Genomic DNA, 14,472 nt, shown 5'->3' with positions numbered 1-14,472 from the left:
TTGTGAGCAGAGCAGGCACGTGAAAGGGGAGGCGATAGCTAGTAAGCGGCTCCTGGCCTGGTGCTACTATGGCTAGTGACGAGGACATTTGCTCCCCCTTAGGCTTAAAATCGTTCGTTTGGAGGCACTTCGGATTCCAGAAAAAAGATGGATCAACGGACAAGAGGCGTGCTGTTTGCAAATTCTGCCATGCGGTGATAAAATACTCTGGGAACACCACAAATCTCGCCGCACATCTAAAAAAAAAACACGACATCTCTCCCTCAAGCAGCGACCGCGAAAACAACACAGACACGACGCCCTCCGTGAACACATTTTTCCCCCAAATGCTAAGTAAAAACTCTAAACGAGCTAAATCCATCACTGCTGCAATTTCATATCATATTTGTAAAGACTTGAGACAGTTTAGTAGCGTGGAGGGTGAGGGATTTTCCGAGTTGATGAATACGCTAGAGCCCAGATATACAATACCATCGAGACAGTACTTTAGTGAAACACGTGTACCACGTCTATATACCTGTGTTAAAGCGGAGGTATTACACGAACTAAAGGAAGCAGGACGGGTTGCTATCACTGCAGATGGATGGACTTCTCGCTCAACTGAAGCCTACATTAGGTCACTTGCCACTACATTGATACAGCATGGACGATAAAAAACTACGTGCTTCAGACTCGCGTTTTAAGTGACTCTCACACAGGACCGAACCTAGCCTCTGTCCTAAACGAAGCATGTGAAGAATGGCACATTGCAGATAAAAACCCAGCTCTTGTAACTGACAATGCCAGGAACATGACCGTAGCAGGAATAGAGGCGCGTCTGTCACCGCACATAAAATGTTTTGGACATACTATCAACTTGGCAACTCAAAAAGGACTCAAATGCAATGATGCTGCCTGTCTTTTAGGTAGAGTACGCCGTTTTGTGAGTTTTTTTCACCGCAGCACGCTGGCCAATGTTGTGTTAAAAGAGAAGCAAAAACTACTTGATCTCCCGCCACACAAACTCATCCAAGATGTCATCACACGTTGGAACAGCTCGTTTGATGTGGTGGAGCGTTTTTTTGGAGCAACAGGCTGCTGTGTGTGCTGCACAGCTTGACCAAAAAATCAGAAAGTCCATGAAGAATGATTTACAAACACTAAATGAAGATGACATATCCACAGCTGAAGAAATTATACAGTTACTGAGGCCTGTGAAAACTGCAACTACAATAATGTGTGAGGAGGCACAACCAACTATCTCAGTCATTGCTCTACTGAAAAGTAAATTGATTGAACATTTCAGTGTCTGTGAGGATGACATGCCACTGATCAAAGAAATGAAACAAACAATGGCCAAAGAGCTCAAGCATCGTTACACAGATGTCCAAGAAGTATTAAACACTGCAGCTGCCCTTGATGCAAGATTCAAGACCCTGCCCTTTGTGTGCAAAGAGGAGGGATGCCATGTTCAAGAATATCATAAATGAGGCTGCACACTTGTGGGACCAAAAAGTAAGTAAGATTAAATACTAGCACATGATAAACGTATTACCAGATAATTATTAACAATGCACATCTTTTTTCGGTTCATAGGAAGACACACAGGCTCATGATGGCACTGCAATGGAGGAAACTCACACAACACACCCATCTGAAGAGGCATGTGATGATGAGCTCCATGCTTCAGGTGTGTATTTTCTGCATAATTAAATAACACCTAATTATTATAAGAAATTAGGTGTTTGTTTTCTGCATAATTATTATAAACCTGAGCCCTAAAGCGATGTTTGTGTTTTTGTGTCATTTTAGAATATGTTCCTGTCTCAAAAAAAAACAAAGCAATGGAGGATCTGTTTGGGGACACATACACTGCGAGCAGCAACTTCGTGAAAACATCCAAGCAGCTGGCAGAGATGGAAGTATATAGATACAAAGAGACTGAATTATTAACACTCAAAGGTAATCTGTTAGAATGGTGGGGAAGTCATGAAATGGAGTTTCCCCTCCTTGCAAATCTAGCCAAAACCTATCTCTGTATTCCTGCAACAAGCGTGCCCTCCGAGCGTGTATTCAGCACTGCAGGTGACATTGTCCGCTCAGAACGTAGTGTTTTGACACCTGAGCATGTCGATCACTTGATTTTCTTGAAGAAGAACCTAACAAAGAACGCACTAATATTAATAATAATAAATAATAATAAATTTCAATGCACTAAGCAAACATGTGACAAACTACTTTTGATTTTTTACTACATGTATTATTGGCCATATTGAACAGTTCAAAGAGTAAACACCGTGTAATGTTAAAATTCTATATAAAGAGTTATAAATTAAGTTATTTTTGTTTCATAGAAGAGTTAAATGACAACATACATATTTTATTTATGTATAGTTCTCTGGTATTGCAAATTTTTTTTTTGCATTTGGGTGCTCAAGGTGTAATGTTTACTACTTTCATTATAAAGAACTTGTTTTTGTTTTGTTCAGTAATGCACTTTATCATAAATTTCAATGCACTAAGCAAACATGTGACAAAGTACCTTTGATTTTTTACTACATGTTGTATTATTGGCCATATTGAACAGTTCAAAGAGTAGACACCGTGTAATGTTAAAATTCTATATGAAGAGTTATAAATAAAATTAAGTTATTTTTGTTTCATAGAAGAGTTAAATGACAACATACATATTTTATTTATGTATAGTTCTCTGGTATTGTTTTTTTTTTTTGCATTTGAATGGTCAAGTTGTAATGTTTACTACTTTCATTATAAAGAAAGAACTTGTTTTTGTTTTGTTCAGTAATGCACTTTATCATAACTTTATCATATCACTTTATCTACTTTGTATACTACTAAATGTAATTTCCTAAATAAAGAGTTTTGCAGTACCTTGTTGATTTTGCGTATGAATTGTTATAAATCAGGATATTGTTCTATATTTTTTATTCAAAAAAAATAAAAATATCGATCGTGGAGCACTATATCGCGATATATCGTGAATGAATCGCAGCAGGCTTTAAGATATCGGCAATAATCGTATTGTGATTCTTAGTATCGATATAATATCGTATCGTGACAAAACCCGCGACAATCAATGCCGTCGTCCCCCACCCGCGCCAACCCAGCAAACAGCTACCCGCAGAGTCCAGAGCCCCATACCTACATCAGTCTCCCCCACAATCAAATTACAATATCAATCACCACAGGAGCCGGCTCCTACACCCTTTTCACACCACAATACCACACTCCCCCCTCCACAGTCCAGTCTAAGTGGAGACAATGGAAGGCAGGAAGGCACAGGTGAGACACCGAAGGAGCAAGCTCCAGCAGTCCTCCCACTAACCAATTACAACAAACAACAAAAGCACAAATCACTTATGTCTGTTTGGGAGGATCACAACAGCCAAACGTTACAAATGACAAACCACAAGAGTCTTGTGACAAGACGCAGGTCTTGGAACCACATCAACGACCGCCAAACGCAAATGCCGGTCAAGGACTGTTCTTCGTCTGTTCTTTGCCACTCTTGTCAAAAGCAACCTTTATTTTTCTTTTGTTTGAATTTGTTTTTTTTCTTTCCTTTCTAGCATCTAACTTACTCAAAATCATTCTTCCTTCAAAGTCGCTCAACTACTTGTCCATAGCAGTCTCCGACAACTTCAACCATTCAACCTGTATTTTCCCTTCAGTCGGGCATTCAGTCATCAATGCTCATTTGCATCTCACACACAGCCTCCAAAAAGGAGTCTTTCTATCACATTGGTCCCAATTCATCCATGCTCTCCACACAACATTCATATACCATTTCCAACTCAAGGTTCCCGATAGAACAATCCACCAATCCAAAAAAAAACTCAACACAAAAAAACTGCTGGCAAATTAATCAGAATCTTTCCTTTGTTTTCAAATTTAAAGAACTCAACCTCTCAGATTTAGCTCGCATATAGAAGTTTGTATATTTTTACAACACAACCAATCAATAATTTCCATTAAATGTAGCATACAATGTCTCTGCATTAGCATGAGCGGTCAAAAACGGGGTGGGGAAGCTTGACATGTTGAAAATGTGGCTTTTCCTCTGCCTCTTCCTCCACCCTTTGATTGGTATTGTTTTACACGACGACACTCTCTTGCCAAGTGTCCCCGTTTCCCACAGTTCCAACAGTCCAAATTTGAGCTGGAGTTTGAATTGAATGGCGGCCTTGTTGGTCTCTAACTCTTCCTCTGCCCGTTTGGGAACCTCGGAAGAAGACCGTTGTATCTTCATCTAGATCATTACCATCATCTAGATAAAATACATCAGAACATTTGCTTTTCTCAATCGGCGCAACACAAGCAGCGTCTGCTTCCACCAAGTGTTTTCTCACCCAGTTGCCTAAGTCGGGGAGTGAAACAGTGAGGAGCGCATTTCTAAGATGTTGCAGATATGCACTCTCAGCTGCATCATTGAATGGGATGCCACTGTGCACCCAGAATTCTTTTCCAAATCTTAATTGAATGGTGGTCTCATCACTTTTTATCTTTCCATTTTTTGTCTCTTGAATTTGTTCTCTTCTCTCTTGTGAAGCTTTGAACCACATTCTAGCACAGTTCAACTCTCTCTCTTTCCTTTTCTTTTTCTGTCCCTTTGTCATCCTATCTACACTCTCCTCCAAAACATCAACCACTATCTTCCACACTTCAACTTTCAACTTCCCTTCTACTCCATACTTTTTCTTCCACTTCGGCATGTATTGCATATAATTAACAAATTTACTCGCCATGAACTTCTCATCCTCTTCAAGAGCTAGAGATCTACCGTTCCTATTTCCCATCTTAATTTGGTATTTTAGGTTTATACAATTTATACAATTTTTTACATTCTGTCTTTCTTTTCTTTGAGGATCCTCAATGCAGGTTTAAATTGACCTTTCACCAAATTCTCTCTGCAGTCAATTTTTCCTTCCAGTCGCACTCTCAACCACACAAACACCAACGCTTTTTATTTCTAAGCCTATCCAGGATGGGTGTAAAACCCTCCAACACAGCTTGGAAGAACGGACAAAAAAAATAATCTACGCCCTTCTTCAATTAAGAAAAAGAAGCTCTGTTTTTTCTTAGCCCGTTCCTTCCACTGGGACTTGAACCCAAGCTGTTCTTTGGCCGGAAAAACGTACAAAGAAAAATCTACACTCTTCTTTGACTAACAAAAAAGAAGCTCCGTGTTTCTTAGCACGTTCCTTCCACTGGGACTCTAACCCAAGCCAGATCCCTCAGCTTGGAAAAACAGACAAAGAAGAATCTACGCACTCCTTCGATGAACAAAAAAGAAGCTCTGCTTTTCTTAGCCTGTTTCTTCCCCTGGGACTTGAACCCAAGCTATCTCCCGTGCACCTTTTACGCGTTTAACCACACAATTTTTAACTTACCTGACCCCTGGTCCGTTGCATTGCCGGAACCTGTCAATCCACCTCTGGCAGATGAAGGCAGACCTAAGATGCTGGCCCAGCGAAGAAATTCTCTTCCCAGGACTTTCTTTTCCAGGTCCCCCTAAAAGACGCTGGCTTGTCGACAATACAGCACGTCCTCCTCCGTCAGCCAGATGGCGGGTATGAGGGTCCCGGGTTTCCTGACATGTCCCTCCTGTTTTATCATATTGTTAGGGTGGTGCTCACTCTAACTTATTTTGCAAGAACCACACAGGAGTCAAGCAAGTCATTTTAGACACCTGCAGGCGGAGAGTTCACTCGTCGCTGTGCTTACAGCGATGGTCGAATGAAGTCTGACTCAGGCCTCGTCAGGTGCTTATTTATTGAGAGAAACAGAGTGGGGTTGAAAGTGGGGGTGTGGGAACACACAGGATAGGGTGAAGACGGGCCCTTGCTGATCAAAGCATAGCAGAGGACCTTTTACGACGTTCTGTAAACAAAGCAACTTTGATTGCTTCCTCTGCAGCTAGTCAATAAGTTGAAAAGATCTTAGCACTTTGGTCTACTACTTTTGTTAAGACAAGACAAGCTAGTTAAATTATTACAGGTTACATTCCAACATAATCATACGATGAAGATATTCTGCAAACCCTAACATCGCGTTTCTCAAACGATCTCTTATAAAATGATCAGAACTGACTAAAGTTCGATCTAACGCATTGGTACTACTTACCTATGTTTCCCTTCCATATCGATCCGTAGATTTACTCGAAACATTAACGCAGCAGCCTATTTTGAAATGAAATAGCCTCGCGGGTACAACAGGTATTCGGTGACGCCCCCTGACTACAGTTACCGTAATGTTGGGAAGCGATGCGACCTTGTAATTTACTAGTCGTACTAAAACGTTCTAAAACATTTTGGCAGAGCACTGTGTACAAGCAGTATGGATCAACAAATTCATCACTTGATCCATATATAAGGCGCACCGGACTATAAGGCGCACTGTCGACTTTTGATAAAAATCTTGGTTTTTAGGTGCGCCTTATAGGGCGGAAAATACGGTAAATGCTATGCTTTGCTTCACCTGCTTTCAATAATTTGTTTTGTAAAGCACTTTGAATTGCCTCTGTGTATGAAATGTGCTATATAAATAAATTTGACTTTGACTTTGTTACCAAACAGCCTTCTGTTGAACACAAGCTTCCAGACTAGGGGTGTAACGATACATCGATACACATCGATTAATCGATATAATGCTCTACGATTTATTGGCATCGATGCTAAAGGTAAACATCGATTTATATCGCCGTGTTTGACCTCGGACATTAGACGCGACTTTATTTTGAAATACAGTTCATTGTTGCTTGCTTCCTCTTTCCGGGAGCAGGGAGCAGTGCGCGGCGTTGTTGTGTTGTGAGCAGAGCACGCAGGTGAAAGGGGAGGTGACAACTAGTACGCGGCTCCTGGGCTGGTGCTATGGCTAGTGTCCAAAAAGACGGGGAAATTTGCTCTCCTTTAGGCTTCAAGTCATTCGTTTGGAAGCACTTTGGATTCCAAAGAAAAGATGGCTCAACGGACAAGACACGTGCAGTTTGTAAATCCTGCCATGCGGTGATCAAATATTCAGGGAGCACAAATCTCGCCGCACATTTAAAGAAAAAACACGACATCAAAGTTCAGTGTTAAAGTAAGCACTTTGAATACTACAATACTCTTGTAATTTCCTAAATAAAGAGTTTGCAGTACCTTGTTGATTTGGCGTATGAATTGTTATAAATCAGGATATTGTTCTATATTTTTTATTAAAAAAATATATATATCGATCGTAGAGCACTATATCGCGATATATCGTGAATGAATCGCAGCAGGCTTTAAGAATCGGCAAATATCGTATCGTAGTTCTTTATATCGATATTATATCGTATCGCGACAAAACCCGCGATTTACACCCCTATTCCAGACATTACGTCCAACTACGTTTCAACATCAACTTTATTTCATAAAGTTCTTCCTAATTCATCTTGGCGAAACTCCCTTAGGCGTTCCCATTTTTTTTAGGCCTGGCAGCGGTAGACACACAATTATGACCCTGAAAGGACACGTCCAAACCGGCTATGATATCAGAATAATCACTGAAATGCAGTCCTCAGGTCCATGTCATATTCACTACCAATCGGAATGTAACGAAGCTGTTTCTACCCAGTCTCGAACTGGGGACTTTTCGCGTGTTAGGCAAACGTGATAATCACTACACTATGGAAACATCTGCTACAGTGGTGCACCTTACTTACTGGACCAAAGGTGAGGGCTACTGGGCACCAAGCGCACCCGAACCATCACTATTTGAGATCTTTACGGTTACTCCATCATTCATTCACATGTTTGGTGAAACCTCCCCAAATCCCCACTCAAACATGCAAAGCATACGATTCGACATGAAATCAAATCCATTTGTATCATATAAGCACTTTTGACTTGTGATCTGGTGCTCCCTGTGTGGAGTTTGTAGGTTCTCCGGGTTTTCCTCCCACATCACAAAAACATGCTTGGTCAGCCGATTTAGTAATCCAAACTGCCCATAGGTGTGAGTGCCAGTGTGAATGATTGTTGTCTCTGTGTGCCCTGCGATTGTCTGGCAACCAGTTATAACGTGTCCCCCGCCTACTGTCCGATGACTGCTGGGATAGGCTCCAGCACGCCTGCGACCCCCCGCAGTACAGATAATGGACGGAATGGATGGAATTGAATGCCGATCAGTTTAGGGCCTGAAGAGGGAGCAAAAGCAATATGCAGATACTCTTATTAGTTTATACAAACATATCAATCAATGTTTAAATAATTTACCCAAACATAGTTGCTCAATCAGAGCACAGACACAGCACACAGAGCTTTGTGACTTTCACTTACACATAGGCAGTGAGCACAGACACGGCACACAGAGCTCAGTTAAGTTCCATGACACATAGTCACAAAACAGTCAGTAAATAACAGGACATTCAGGTGATAACAGAACAGACCTTATCCTTCCCTTCCGTTCCCTTCCTAGTTCCTGCTTTTGGTCAGTATAAAGCCTTCTGATTTGAAGTTTGACGTTGTTGTTTCATCTGCTGAAGTGCCTTGTGCACTGACTGCCATTAAACAACCTAATATTTGTTACAAAAACTGTTACTCCACATTTTTGTTTTCCTTGCTTAAAGATGGACATCTTGAACAAAACGCAACAGGCCGTTTTAGCTATACTATTCACGGCCTCGGCTCGGCAAACTGAGGCTCAATTCCCCGACGCGGAGTCTAAAATCAAAAGGATCATAAGACTTGTTTCCAACCAGGGACCTTCAGCGTGTGAGGGAATGTGATAACCACTACACCATAGAAACTGCGCTGACACATAGCCTTTTGAAGAGCCTGGCAAAAGTTAAAGAAAAGTGCGAAACCTGGTTTTCACCCAGTCTCAAATCAGGTACCCTTTAGCGAAACGACTCAGCCTGGGCTCGGCAAATCGGGCTTCAATTCCCCGACACAGAGTTTATTTCTTTGTGTGGAAAAATTGCTTTTGCTGGCACAGTTTTGAAAAGCAAATCAAAAAGTTCATAAGTGCCTGCTTTCTTCCTCACTCACTTTTGTTGAACTTTTGCCAGGCTTTTCAAAATGCTTTGGACGTCACAGCAGTTTCCATAGCGTAGTGGTCATCATGTTCTTCTAAGACGCGAAACACCCCCTGTTTGAGACTGGGTGGAAACAACATTTTCTAAATCGATTTGTCAGTGTTGTCTGCTTTGCAAAGTGTGCCAGGGACACCTCGGCAAACAGGAGCCATATAGTATTTGATAAAGTAATCACATGTTCTCCAAGTTACAATGTCAACTGGTGGAACTTACTTTAGATCTTGCATGGTTTTAAAGCTAATGCTCTTCTGGATTACCGAGTAATCGGTTGAGACCGGCGTAACTCTACGACGGCTTCCTGCTTATCCGGCCGGTGCTGACGTGTCCCTCGCCTTGTCCTCGCAGCCTCGTGCTCGTCTGTAGAAAATGTATGTAGTTGTGAATATATTAAAAATACTGAATTTTAGAATGGCGCAAAATTGCGTCATAGCAAGCGACACAGCACAGGCGAGTTGTAAACAAACAACTTGTTTGAGTGATGGGCCATGGATTCTAAAGGCAAAAAGAGAAAGATTGCTGATAAGAACAGAGGGTTTAAGAAAGAATGGACTGAACTATTTGCTTTCATTACCAATGCTGAAGGATTGCCTGAATGTTGGATTTGCAATGAGAAGTTGTCAAATGTAACAAAAAGATCAATTTGGAGTGACATTTTTAGCTAAAGCATGCTAAATTTGCTGCCGATCACCCAGTTGGAACTGAGAGGAAAGGTGCAATTTGAGGAACGTAAAAACAGTTTCAAGAAATAGATTGCATCTCCAAACTCCACGATTGCTGCAAGTTTTGTTGCAGCCCGGGAGATAATAAAGCGCGGAAAACCATTCACCGATGACCGATGAAGGACTCATTCGTTAAAATATCAGTGCCTATTTTCGGACTTCAAAAACAAAACCGAGATCATTCCAAAAATTAAAGACCTGCCTCTCTCAGCAAAATCAGTGAACGAAATAGTAATTCGAATGGCAAACAATATTACCGTTTTTTTCCGTGTATAATGCGCCCCCATGTATAATACGCACCCTAAAAATGGCATGCTGATGCTGGAAAAAAGCCTGTACCCATGTATAATACGCACCCAATTTTTATGAATTTAAAAAAAAAATTGTTTTTTTTTTTTAAGTCCCAATGATCGTCACACACGCAGGGAGGCAATGGGTCCCATTTTTATAGTCTTTGGTATGGTCTTAACTAGGCTGGATGTAATTCTTTTTGTTGGCGTTGATTTCTCCGAGTGCCCGTAAACGCACCACCGCGCGCCGTGCGCGCATGTGAAAAAGGCGTGCGGACGTGAAAAAGGCGGCTCTGTATGGGAGAGACGTTGAAGAGGAATAAAAACACCCTTGGAAACCAAAACTTGCCCCTCGTCGTGACTCGGAGCCGCAACAAATGTTTCGGATTTGTGTAGGGTACATTGTGACAGACAGCAAACAAGCAGGTGATCGAGCAAGCGTCTGATACGAGAGCATTGCGGTCACATGGAGCGTGTTTGAAGTGAACAGCAGAGAAGAAAGGAACAAGGCAAAGTGTTGTGAAAAAAAATATTACCTGTAATACGGATTTAGGTAGAGAACTGAACTCTCGCTCTTTATATAGCTGACGTGTCTTGCGCATCCGTTCTGCGCATCTGTAATGGCGGCCTCCGTATGATATCCGGTTTGCGTGTGTGCGCGTGTGTGCGAGAGCGAGAGAGCAAGAGAGAACGCTCAACCGTAGCGCGCCGCCGACCGCCCAACTGCACTGCGCTGGTCGCATTATTGTGACAGAGCCGTCGCTGAAATTTAGAAGATATTTTTAAAGTCCTGATGTACTTTCTAAAATTTAAGTGGACCTCAGTGCGCACTGCGCAGGGAGCTTAATTTGGTGCGGTCGCGCAACCGCAGCGCGCCGGGCGCTCACTGTCGCATTGCTTAAAGAGCGCCTTTGTGTTTTAGGATGAACAGCAGAGACCAAAGGAACAAGGCAAAGTGTTGTGAAATAAAATATGACCGACCTGTAATACGCATTTTGTTATTTGCTGATTGAAACTGTGAATTGAAACTAATAGGAAGAAAACAACTCTCGCTCTTAATATAGCTGACGTGTCTTGCGCATCCGTTCTGCGCATCTGTAATGGCGGCCTCCGTATGACGTCCGGTCCGCGATGGAGATTAAAAAACAAACAATATTTGACAATAACACACCATCAAGGATGATTTCAAGTTTGATTTCGAGGGAGATTTGTCATGTCTCGTCCCCAGTTTTGCTATGTGTCTAGGTTGCCATAGTTTCTGTTCGCGTCGCCCCTCTCTTCCTGTGTCACCTCAATCGATGTAACGTGTTTTGTATTTAAGTCCTGTCTGCCCCTCGCTCACCGTCGGATCATTGCATGTGTTACTGTCATGATGTGGTTTCTGTTCCTGTCTTTGGTAATGTCACCCTGTCTTTTTGTTCCACGACTTTGTCGGTCAGTCCTGTTGTTGGTTTTGTTGTACCATGACTTTCTTTAAAAAAATAAAAATAAAAAAAATAAATAAATTAAAAAAAAATTGTACCCATGTATAATGCGCAACCCAGATTTTAGGACAATAAATTCGTTAAATTTTGCGTACTATACACGGAAAAAAACGGTACCAATCAGCAAATCATCATCATCGTCATCATCATCGGTTTAAAGTCCGCTTTCCAGTCGCCGCTGGGTTGGACTGGATTCTCGATATGGCTTTCTTCCACCGGGAACGGTCCATGGCCATCTCGTGGTTGATGCCGAGTGCCTTCATGTCGGCTGCCACGGTCGTCTGCCAGGTTTTTTTAGGTCGGCCACTGGGTCTTGTTCCCTCTACGTTATACGACGTAACTTTCTTCACCCAGTCGTTCTCGTCCTTCCTCACTACATGTCCGTACCATCGCAGTCTGCCTCTCCTCACCTCATCCACTCCCATCTTCTTTCTCAGCTCTGCACCGGTCTTTTCCTCCCTCATTGACACACCACACATCCATCTGATCATCCTCATTTCTGATCTGTTTAGTTTGTCTTTGTGTTCTGTTTTCAGGGCCCATGCCTCACTTCCGTACGTCATACCACTTCTGACGCAGGCTGAGTACACTTGGCCCCTCATCTTCAGGGATGGGGCCTTAGATGTTAAGAAGGGCATGAGTTCATGATACTCATGTATCAAGGACATCAATTCAGCTCCACCTTTCTCAATTGCCTGTGATGCGTCGTGTGACATGACCGATATCGAACAGACAGCTCTGCTATGCAGGGTTAGGGTACTCTAACTCTAATGGGCCGCAAGAAGACATTTATACAACTAAAAGGCCAAAAACGGGGGGAGGACATCTGCGAGGCTGTGCTGCAGTGTTTAAATGACAGCGATACACACTGGCCACTTGATTTCAGACGCTACAGACGGCACACCGAGTTTGAGAGGGTCGCAAAAGTTTGTGACTGTACGACAGAAAGCATTGGATCAAAATTTGCTTGCATTCCATTGCATAGTGCACCAAGAGGCGTTGTGTGCGTAAACATTCCCACCAGAGTGTATGGAGGTAATGAACCTTGTCATCCAAATTGTGAAGAAAATAATCGCAAAAGCATTAAACCACCATCAGTTCCGTGAATTGCGAGATGAAGTTGAGAGCGAATATGCCGATCTCCTGCGGCACAACAAAGTCTGCCGGCTATCCAGGGGCAACGTTTTGCGTCGCTTTGTTGCTTTGTATTTGTAGCCTACTTAAGTATTTTAATAGTAGGCATACAGGTCATGTATTGACAGTCTATATTGCCTTATAAAAGGTTTTTAGATTTTTACCGCTCTAGACAGGTATATATTTTTTTGTGTTGGGCGGGGACAACATGGCTTTTTGAACATTTTGGGTTGCCGACCCTTGGCCTAACACGTGAAAGATCCCCAGTTCGAGACTGGGTGGAAACAGCTTCTTCTACTATTTCTTGTCATTGCTGGTTCCTATGCAAAGTCCATGACACATTAAAACGATTTTGCGCTGCAATTATGTTGTGGTACCTGATTTGAGACTGGGTGAAAACTGGCTTCTTTCACTCACTTTAGATGGAACCATGCTGACTCTGATACATTCCATTTGGTAGTTCTTAGCTGTGTCGAAATTCATATCACGTGTCACACAAATGCAGCCTGTAAATGATGCGCATGTGACATTGGCAGAGAACAGGAGCCAGCTGTGTTTCAAAGTAGGCCTCATTCGATAGTTAAACCCAAGACCTCTCGCACCCTAAGCGAGAATCATTCCCCTCGACCAACGAGCCCCGTATCAAATTAGCTGATGATCCTTTCAGGGTCATAATTGTATGTCTACCGCTGCCTCGTGGCAGCCAGGCCTAAAAAAAATAGGAATGCCTGAGGGAGTTTCACCAAGATGAATTAGGAAAAACTTTATCAAATAAAGTTGATATTAAAGTATAGGTGGACGTAATGTCTGGAAGCTTGTGTTTAACAGAAGGCTGTTTGGCAACAGTGAACAACGGACACATTCAGCAAGGTAATCTAATTACGCCATGACCCAGATTCGTTCCGGGGATGCTGCGGCCACAACGCTATACGATCATGCAATAGCATACAATGAGTTTTAAGGTCTTTTCCTTAGGATCTTCAGCCAGGACACCCAGGCTGTCAGGGTTTTCCAGATTATCTTGATCGTATGATTATGTTGGAATGTAACCTGTAATAAATAACCTAGCTAGATTACCGTTTTTTTCCGTGTATAATGCGCCCCCATGTATAATACGCACCCTAAAAATGGCATGTTGATGCTGGAAAAAAGCCTGTACCCATGTATAATACGCACCCAATTTTTTTTTTTTTTTTTTTTTAAGTCCCAATGATCGTCACACACGTAGGGAGGCAATGGGTCCCATTTTTATAGTCTTTGGTATGGTCTTAACTAGGCCGGATGTATTTTTTTTGTTGGCGTTGATTTTTCCGACCGCCCGTAAAGGCACCACCGCGATCAGTGCGGACATGTGAAAAAGGCGTGCGGACATGTGAAAAAGGCGGCTCTGTATGGGAGAGACGTTGAAGAGGAATAAAAACACCCTTGGAAACCAAAACTTGCCCCTCGTCGTGACTCGGAGCCGCAACAAATGTTTCGGATTTGTGTAGGGTACATTGTGACAGCAAACGAGCAGGTGATCGAGCAAGCGTCTGATACGAGAGCATTGCGTTCGTATGGAGCGTGTTTGAAGTGAACAGCAGAGACGAAAGGAACAAGGCAAAGTGTTGTGAAATAAAATATTACCTGTAATACACATTTTGTTATTTGCTGATTGTATTAAACTATCACATTCATTGTCAGTCAAGAAGAGAAGAGGACTATTCGCATCGGATCCATAGTGCGCATGCGCAGTGATACTGCCTCGGTATGACGTCCGGTCCGCGATGGAGATTAAAAAACAAACA

The 14,472-nt window shown here is 42.4% G+C and overlaps 1 long non-coding RNA gene across 1 annotated transcript; it reads left to right on the top strand.

The window, feature by feature from the left end:
• LOC133142942 (uncharacterized) lies at window positions 1-2,174 on the top strand. The gene is made up of 3 exons (XR_009710318.1): window positions 1-1,494; window positions 1,576-1,669; window positions 1,792-2,174. It is a non-coding gene; the product is annotated as an uncharacterized LOC133142942 (long non-coding RNA).
• Window positions 2,175-14,472: the final 12,298 nt, after the last annotated feature.

This window comes from Syngnathus typhle, linkage group LG18 (assembly GCF_033458585.1).
Source record: "Syngnathus typhle isolate RoL2023-S1 ecotype Sweden linkage group LG18, RoL_Styp_1.0, whole genome shotgun sequence".
NCBI lineage: Eukaryota > Metazoa > Chordata > Actinopteri > Syngnathiformes > Syngnathidae > Syngnathus > Syngnathus typhle.
Note: the sequence above shows the minus strand (reverse complement) of the source record. Positions and strands in the feature narration are given on the sequence as shown.